General features: G+C 43.1%; 1 long non-coding RNA gene and 1 pseudogene across 1 annotated transcript; one reads left to right on the top strand and one right to left on the bottom strand.

Moving 5' to 3' along the window:
- Positions 1–1,869: 1,869 nt before the first annotated feature.
- Positions 1,870–9,898, bottom strand: LOC107512335. The gene is made up of 3 exons (XR_001597259.2): positions 9,813–9,898; positions 8,925–9,189; positions 1,870–4,248 (listed from the first exon to the last, which is right to left on the bottom strand). It is a non-coding gene; the product is annotated as an uncharacterized LOC107512335 (long non-coding RNA).
- Positions 9,445–9,563, top strand: LOC118606318 (annotated as a pseudogene).

Below are 9,898 nucleotides of genomic sequence, written 5' to 3'. Positions count from 1 at the left end.
AATCTACAATTTGGAACAGGGTCTAGACCTGCACTACCTATATGGCAGCCTCTGTTCAGATATGGCTATGAAGCATATGAAATATGGCTACTCTGAATTCAATGTGCTATAAATGTAAAATACACATTAGATTCCTAAGGTTTAGTAGGAAAAGAAAGTAAAACATTAAAAATTATGTTGATTTTTATGTTGATAATATTTTGGCTCTTTTGGGTTAAATAAAATATGTCGTCAAGGTGAATTTTACCTGTTTCTTTTTACTTTGTGTCAACCACAAATTCAGAAATCACGTCTATGGCTGGAATTACATTTCTCAGCTCTGCTGTACAAGGCCAATAGGCCCAGTGATGACGTGTCCTCGGTCCACTCTGGCTGTGGGAGTCATCTGACCCCTTTGGGGTGGTTCCAGTGCAGATTAATGAGCTATGCCCAAAGGGGCTGCATTCCAACTCCACTTTAACTTGTTGAATTTGGTCATAAATTTTAAAAATAAATGTCTCTCTCCCACTATAGCGTAATATCAGATCATGATGTAAAATTTGGAAAAAAAAAGAAAAATTAGGAAAAGGAATCACTTGTAATCATGTTACCTAGTGATGACTACTGTTAACATCTTAGCAAACTTTCTTTTCTACTGCCAATTTGCAGATCTTTTTCAGATGGTTGTAATCCTGCTATAATTGAAATTTTTATTTAGTGGTTTTTTTACAAATAATATTATACAGGATTATTTTTCATGTTATTACAGTTGTGATATGCCATGGAACTGAAATCTTTTTAACTCTTCTGTTGTTACCCTTTGAAGTCATTTATTATTATTATTAATCAGTACTATAATAAATAATGGTGTGTGAAAGCTTTTTTTGTGTTTTCCTTGGAATAATTGACAAGAAGAGTCACTCAGAGTAGAGAACTAGATAAGGATGTTTCCCATCACCACCATTATTTCCTATTGCAGCTGGGTAAGGAAAAAGAATGCAGAATATAAACACCGGAAAGCCAGGGTCTCATTATCCTATTTATAGATGAAAAGATTTCATTTCTGGAAATCTCGAGAGAGTCAGATAAAAATAAACAAAGAAACAAACAAAAAAACCTAGAGAATTCTGTAAGGGGTGTGGTTTCAAAATTACCATACAGAAATAAAGTTTTCTTATGTATACACCGCAATTAGAATAATCATTACATTTACAGCAGAAACAAATGAGAAAAAGAGCGAAGACCCAGGAATTAAGAAGACATGTGAAAGACCCATGTGAAGAAAAGTTACAGTGCTCCTGGAGTCACAAAAGACAAACTAAATTTATGGCAAGATTCTTGGATGCACCATTCACATAAATGGAAAGGCTTAGCATCAGAACCATGTCATTTCTCTAAATTAATCTATAACTGTAATAATCCCAATGAAAAATAGCAACAGATTTTTTTTTAGCAACACACAATTGATTCTAAATTTCATGTGAAAAAGGAAAAAGCTCTTGCTTGTTTCCAGCTAGAAAAATGCCTGAAAAACAAAGTACAAGTTGTGGGGGGACAATATTATAGCATATTAATAATTCAGCCAGTATAATTCTGAGACATAGTCATGAGTATTTCGTATCTGATAAAGGCAGCATTTCAGATTGGGGGCGGGGGGGATGGTGTGGGTACAACTGGGAAGCTTTAGGAAAACATAAGGCTGCATTCAAACCTCTGCCCTTATACCTGGATAAACTCTAGATGTGCCGAAGACTTAAATGTAAAACGTGCCCATGCTAACCATCAATCACCGCTGCTACCGCCCACGAACACATTAGGGAAAAAACACAGATTTCTTTGATCATACTAGAGTAAAGAAGATTTTTTTAATTCTTTATTTACCAACAAGAAATCCGTAAACCATAAAAGTAGAGAGTAATCAATTCAAATACATAAAATATTATTGTGTGGCAAAACCATCAAAAGAAAAGTAAAAACTCAAATGTCTAAAAGAAAAATATTTGCATCTAATATCACAAAGGGTAAATTTCCCCATACACAAAAAGTTCCTCCAAAAAAATAGATAAGAAAAACCAACAACCTAATAAAAAAATGGGTTCACAGAAAAGTATACAAATGCAACTTAATTAAAAAATGCAAACCCGAACTTCACGGAGGTGCTATTTTCTTCTTAGAATGGCCAAGATCCAAAAGTTTGATAACAGGTAGTGGTGAAAACGGGGTAAGGCCCTATTGTCCTGCTGGAGGAAAGGCAGGTCCCTCATCTCCAGGAAGCACTGGGCAGCAGGAACACCTAGTACATGTCCTTTGCTACAGCTGTTCTGCTCTTGAAATTCACTGCGCTGGTGTAGTCCTGCACTCATGGAATGCTACATAAAAAGATTATTCCCTGTAGTATTTCTTTTTTAAGTAAAAGATTAGAAAAAAACCCCAAAGCCTGAAGTAGGGAAACAATTAAATAAATTATTGTACATCCATGTGAATTAGTTTGCTGGGGTGGCCATAACAAAGTACCCCAAACTAGGTGGCTTGAAAAACAGAATTGTCATCTCACAGTTCTGGAGACTGGAAATCCCAGATCAAGGTGACAGCAGAGTTCCTTCTGTGGGCTATGAGAGAAGTAGTCCATGCCTCTTGCCTGGCTTCTGGTGGTCTGCTGGCAGTTTCTGGCATTCCTTGGCTTGTAGAAGCATCAGCCCGTCTCTTCCTTCATCTTCACACAGCATTTTCCCTGTCTGTGTGTCTATGTTCAAATTTCCCCTTTATATAAAGAAACCAGTAATATTGAATTAGGGGCCTGTCCTACTCCAGATATAACCTTATCTTAACCAACTGTGTCTACAATTAACCTGTTTTGAAATAAAGTCACTTTCTGAGGTACATGGGGTTTGGACTTCAACATATGAATATTTGGGACACACAATACGACCTGTAACGCCATATGAAAGATTAATATTCAACCATAAAAAAGAAAGAGGGAACTCTTTATAAAATGGTATGGGGAACTATTTAAGATGCAAAGAATCAACATTCCAAGTTATAACATTCTCTATTTTATATAAGAAAGAATGAAAATCACATGTATGTATTTGTGTTTGCTCATAGCAATATCCTTGAACGTTTGCCTCCAAAACCACTGACATTGGCTCTCTGTAGGGAGGTGCCTGGGTGGCTGAGTATAGGAGTGGGAAGGAGAATTTTCATAATGTTTTCATATCTCCTTGCATTTTGAACCATGAGACTGTACAATTTGTTCAAAAATTAAACCTGGACATGATAAAACTTAAATTGAATGAAACTTACTAAACTACTCTCCAGAGTTGTATTAGTTGATGAGGCCTTAACCACACATAGAGAACCCTTTACACACTCGCCTCACCAGGACTGGGTTTTAGCAGTTTTGATTTTTCTCTAAATTTTCAGGCAAAAAATATCTGGTTGTTTAATTTGCTTCCCCCTGCAGTGATCTCTAGGGACTGCCTTGCCCTGTCCTTAGATCAAGTATCTTTTTAACATCTCTTGTGGAATTTTTGTTCATCGCAGGAACACATCCTGTGTTAAAGAAACTCACTTTTTGAATTTGCTATAAATGTTTTTCTTTTTGCTGCTCGCCCTCTAATGTCAATGGATTTCCTTTCACACATGGAAGCTTTGAACGAATGCGTAAATTCACGCGTGGCAGGTGGCGCTGTTGAGCTGTAAGGGAGGCAGGGATCAACCTGGAGAACTCCGAGTTACCAGTGGCTCTTAGTAACTCAAAATCCCTAGAAAAAGATTTACAAGGAACAGCAGCCCTCCTACCCTTCTCGTTTTGGGGCCCTATATAACAGGGGAGAAGTCATGGCTGAAACTTGCATTTGCAATGGTAATCAACACTAGTTAGCACTTTTATGGCTCTTATTTTGTGCCAGGTTCTGTCGTAAGGGCTTTATATACATTGATATATCGAGTCTTCTCAACAAGTCTATGATGAAGACACTTTATATACATCCCCATTCTATAGATGGGGAACAGAGAGGGTAAGCAAATCAACCTAGAACACACAACTGTGCAGTTTTGAAGTTGAGATCTTTGATATTTTTGAAATGCTCTGTCGTGAAAACGTCTTGGACACCTGCTGGTCCAAGCTCCGCTGCCTGGTCTCCTCCTGGAAATGCAATTCTTCTCCAGACATCCCTCACGGACTGCAGGGCACCAAGGCCAAGTAAGTCGGAGGCTGCCGGGATGCAACACAGGCCTCTGCCAACTTGGCGGGAGGAGTGAAAATTTCTAAAAGAGAGAAAATAGGGATTCCTGTAACACACATTGATGAATTGACAGTTATATAAGACCTTGGGGAAGTTGAACATCAAAGGAGCTGTTCTTCGTTTCCCTAATGTGAAGGACAAGCTCTTGGAAAATGACACCCACTCCAGGGTACTTCTATTGAGTCAACGCTGGGCTCTAGGTTTCTTATGAGACTAGGTGACTGTGTAACCCTGGGCTGGTACTTACCTTACCTGGGTCTCAGCTTCCCCTTCTGGCAAATAGGTAATAATAGTACTTACTTTATAAGGTTGTTGTCAAAATTAAATTAGCATGATTAGCACCTAGAACAGAGCCTGCCATATAATGAGAACTATGTCAGTATTAACTGTTGTTCTTTCTGTAATCACAACAACTCTGGGTTCTGAGGGGAATGGATTGCCCCTCTCAGTCCCCTAGGGAAGAGAACGGCATTGGGACAGGACCTGAGGACTTGGAAGTGCACCATTCTCTTCCTGGGTCTGGCTCTCTTGGAGCCCAGAAAAGCACACAGGGAAGGAGGCCAGCAGCTGGGAGGTGAGTATCCTGTAGGGACCCCAAGAGATGGCCCAGCGTCTGCGGGTGTCGGGTACAGCTACTAGCGGGTTGTTCTTGTTGCAAGATTCCCAACGGAGAGAGGGGACACTGAGGCTATAAGCAGGAAGCAGCGTTTATTGATGCCGGCACCAGCTCAGCAGATTCTTATCCAAAGGCTGAGGCCCGATTGTAACATAACGAGAAGTTTTATACGGTCGTTCCTACACAGCTACAGATATAAGGAAAAACATTGATCGGTTGGCAATCTATGAGAAAATTGATGTTAGCCGGAGAGTCCTGGGGTAGGGGGAGGTGGCCATTCTCCTCAGGATCTGCCTCCTCCTCCCATGCCTATTGCCTCCTGTTATCTGGTCAACCACCTCCCTCACAGAGGCTATAGTAGAAAGGAAAACTGCAGCAAAAGTCCTCATGCTATCAAGGTACCAGCCTCTAAATCAAAAATTAGAAAAAGGAAATGATGCTCTCTAACCCAGTCCTGGGTCCAAGCATCAAGAGGAGCAGTCTGGCTACTTCCTGGGCCTTCTCAGTCCAGGTGGGGTAAGCCTCTACCCAACCAGAATAGGTGCATACAAAGACCAAGAGTTAGTTGAGGCCCCATGATCAAGGCATATCTGTGAAGTCTACTTTGAGTTCCTCAAAGGGGGTGCTACCAACACTTTGGATCCACAGTGGAGCACATGGCCCTTGCCCAGGGTTGTTGCGGGCACAGACTTCACACTGTTCACACACCACTTGGGAGATGCTAGAGAGCCAGGGGACATAGAAGTACTGGCCCAGAGTGGTTTCTAGGGCAGTGCGACCAAGGGGAGTCCTTTGGTGAAACCTTTTGGCAAAATTTGGGGCTAGGGTCCTAGGGACTGCAATTTGCCTATCCTTGAATTTCCACTATCCACTGGGGAGGAGGCTCCCCTCTTCAGTCTTAAACCAGGCTTTTTCTTGTGGGGAGTTTTTGGGTTCCCATTTGGCTAAGGGACTTGGAAACAGGGAAGCAGGGCTGTGGGGCTAGCCATCTCCTTGGCCACTGCCAGTTTGGCAACATGGTCTGCCCTGTGGTTGCCCCAGGCCATTATGGTGTCCCTTTTTGATGTCCTCTGCAGTGCATGACTGCTACTTTCTTGGGGGCCCACACAGCATCTAAAAGTTCTAGAATTTTCTTTCCATATTTTATGTTTTTTCCCCCTGAATTGATTAGACCTTTCTCTTTGTACAGGGCTCCAGGTACATGGAGGGTGGTAAAGGCATACTTAGAGTCAGTGTATATGTTAGCACACACTCTTGCTGCCAGTTGAAGGTCACAGGTCAAGGTGATGAGCTCTGATTTCTGTGCTGAGGTTTCCCTAGGCACAGCATATCCTGCAAGGCTTTCTCCTGCCCTCACAAAGCTGCTACCATCAATGTAATATTCTACATTAGGGTTCTTGAGGGTCTTGTCTGTCGAGTTAGATCAGCTGGAAAACACTTCATCCATGATTTCAATGCAGATGTGGTCTGGGTGGCTGGGCACAATGGGTAGCAAGGTGGCTGGGTTCAAGGTTCATACTACCTCTAGGCAGATGCATGGATTCTCACACAACATACCTTCATATCTGACCATCTGGAGATTAGTTAACCAATATTGTCCCTTATACTCTAATAATGTTATTACTGAATGTGGTACTCGAACTGTCAGTTCTTGCTCCATAGTCAGTTTGTTGACCTCAGACACAAGGAGGGCTGTGGCTGCAAGTGCTCGCAAGCAAGGTGGCCAGTCCTGGGCAATAGAGTCAAGCTATTTGGAGAGATAAGCCATGGGATGATGCCAAGATCCTATCATTTGAGTTAAGACCCCTACTGCTATATCCGTGCACTTGTGTACATAGAAAAAGAAAGATTTGGCTAAGTCCGGGAGTCCTAGTCTGGGGGTGTTAGTGAGTGCCCATTTGATTTCTTCAAAGGCTTTCTGTTGAGTAGATTCCCAGAGCAGAGGCTCCTGTTCTCCCCCGCATTGTGGCTTCATAAAGGGGTTTGGCCAGGATAGAAAAATTAGGTATCCAGATTCTGCAGAAGCCAACTGTTCCGAGGAATATGAGGACTTGTCATCAGGTGATAGGGACAAGAAATGAGCAGACTATTTGTTTCCTTTCTGAGCTGAGTTGGCATTGTCCCTGCAACAGGTGGAAGCCAAAGTATTTGACTCTTTCTTGGCAGATCTGAGCCTTTCTTTAAGAGACCTTGTAACCCGCTTCCCAGAGGAGGTTGAGGAGTAGATGTGTTTCTTCCATGCATTCCTCATAGGTCTTCCCTGCTAAGAGGAGGTCATCTACATACTGGAGTAATGTACTGCTATGTTGGTTTGCCAAGAAGTCCTTTAAATACGAGGCTAGAGTGGTCCCAAAGGTGGGCGTGGAGTTTTTAACCCCCTGAGGCAGTCATGTCCATATCAATTGGCCCTTGTCTTCGCTTTTAGGGCTTTCCCATTGGAAGGCAAAGATCAGTTGACTCTGAGGAGCCAGGCGAATGCAGAAGAAGGCATCCTTGAGGCCCAGACAGGTGAAATAGGGTGCCTCAGTGGAGATGAGGCCTAGGAGGGTATGTGGTTTGGGTGCAAAGTGACAGTTGTCTGTTTGACTGCTTGTAAATCTTGGAATGGTCGGTATTCATTGGTCCCTGGCTTCTGAGCCAGCAGGAGAGGTGCATTCCAGGATGATTGGGAGGGATGAAGAATTTCATACTTCAGAAGTCTCTCTAAATGTTTTTGAATTCATCACTTGTACCTTATGGAGGATGAAATACTGTTTTTGGTGGGCCCGCTCAGCTTCTTGTTTTAACTCTACCATCACTGGAGAAATGTGTTAGGCCAGTCCTGGAGGGTTGTCTTCAGCCCACACTCTGGGCACCTCGAAGGGGAGTTCAGGTCTCTGTTGGGACCTTTCTATGAGACTATAGAGGCGCCACTCTTCTCCTTGGGGAAGCATGAGTGACCCGATCCTTGCTTCTGGCCACCCCCCACCCATGATTAGGGCTGCTTGGCCACAGGAGTCAAAAGCAATTTGAGCCTATAGTTTTCCTAAACGGTCTCATCCCATCCGTGCCATGGGGCAGTCCAGCAGACATAGGAATTCATGAACAACTTCTTGTCCTCCTAGATTGTAACAGGATGGGGTGATGGACTTGTACCCTGGTTGCTTCCATAATAGTAGCTTGTCTTTGAGAAACAGGGCCCATAGGCCAAGTTACAACTGAGTATTCAGTTCTGGTGTCAACCATAAAATCGATAGGTCAGCTCTGGACTATCATTTGGACTATAGGCTCCTGCAGTCCTAGCAAAATGGAGCCCAGTCTGGCCTAGTCATCTTTGAACTCTTCCAGGACAGCAAGGCCAACAAAGCCATCCCTAAGAGAACCCTACAGTTCTCTTCTAGGCAGACTCTCAACCAAGGGGGTCAGGTGCAAACTCTTGTTGCCTAAGAATCTATATAAGGGAATTGGTCTGTGTGGCTAGGTTGACCTATAATGACTTGAGAGACCTTTGCAATGACTCCCCTATCAAGAGTCCCCTCTGCTAGCCACCAATGCCAAAAGAGAGCTAGTCGATCTCACCAAAGTTGTGGAGTTTCTGTAGGATGAATTTAACTCCATAATCTCCTAAAAAATCCTTTTTGAAATTCTTAAGCATACAACCTAAAGGTGTCTGTTTACTCTGTCGTCCACCCATCTTTCCACCTGTGGTCTGTGACGTGCATGCACTCAGAGATTCACTTCACCCATCCCCAGCCATTCCCCTCAGGGGGATCTTTCAGGCACCTCTTAGCAATTTATGGGTCAGTATAAACCCTGACACGGATCACTGGAGTAAAATTCTTACAGAGATGCAGTGACACTACCCTAAGCCATGTGAGGTTCATCACGGAACCACAGATAGCAGCTCAACTCTCGCTTCGTAGTAAGGCCATGTCTCGGTCACACACCATCACACACCAAACACACTCCTCTCTCCTCCTTATGTACCTGAGAGGTCACAGTTTCCTCCAACAAATGTAGAGTAATTGGGTGACCTCAGGAGCTGATCAGACTCCCCTTCTGTCTTCTAACAGACAAGTTGTTCCTGGAACCCAAGTTCTTACCACTCGGAAGGGCGGTGCTCCTGGGCTGGTTCCTGTGCCTCTTCAGGTTCCATTGTGCTCTAGGAGTTACTGTCCAGTCTGCTGGAAGAGTCGTCTTTCCCTACAGACAATAGGTCTGCTGGTGTTCCAGGTGAAGTCCACTTCTCTCAGTGTCCCAAGGGCCAGACCCAGAAGACAAGGTGTTCCTTATTTCTGCTTAAAAGTCTACGTGATGCCTGGAGCTCCTCTTGTTTCTTTGAAACCATGAAGCATCACACAGGGGGACCTGTGAGGTAAATACTGTTGGCACAGAAATGCTGTAGGCAGGTTACTAGGAACCCCATCACCAACTAAAAGGTACAAACTTGGGAGAAAGGAAAGAAAAAATGGCTGTGGAAATGTTAAAGCTAAAGAAATAAAGTGCTGGGAGAATGGATAGAGGTTTTCAAGGAAAATGCAACCTAAGACTTTGCAGGTACAGGGGGGGCTCCCCGGCATTCCAAAGGGACAGAGTTAGTCTGCAAGCTTTAAAAAGGACTTAGACTATGGCCACGCTACCCTGAATAAGCCCAATCCTGTCTGATCTCGGAAGCTAAGGAGGGTTGGGCCTGGTTAGTACTTGGATGGGAGACCATCTAGGAAGACCAAGTGCCGTAGGTGTAAAGAATTTAAAATATAAAGGATTGTAAACTGACGAGGTCCTTGCAATCTGTGAGGTCAACCAAGGGTTGCCTCACCTAAAAAAATAAAAAAGACAGACTCATTTTGGACTGGTATTTATTCTTTCCAGGTTGTCAGGGAGGAAAAAATTTCTAGCTTAGATTCAGTCTGGGTCATGTGAATTTAACCCACAGAAGAAAGATTAACAGGAGGAAAAGGTATACAGTTTTATTAAAATTTAACACTTACAGGAATTCACAGAAAAGAAGTGAAGTTGAAAGAAGCCATCACACTCAGGAGCCTCATATCCTCTTGACAAAGGAACAAGGGTTTGG

Source organism: Rousettus aegyptiacus, unplaced genomic scaffold (assembly GCF_014176215.1).
Source record: "Rousettus aegyptiacus isolate mRouAeg1 unplaced genomic scaffold, mRouAeg1.p scaffold_m13_p_7, whole genome shotgun sequence".
Lineage (NCBI taxonomy): Eukaryota > Metazoa > Chordata > Mammalia > Chiroptera > Pteropodidae > Rousettus > Rousettus aegyptiacus.
This window is presented reverse-complemented; position numbering and strand designations above follow the sequence as displayed.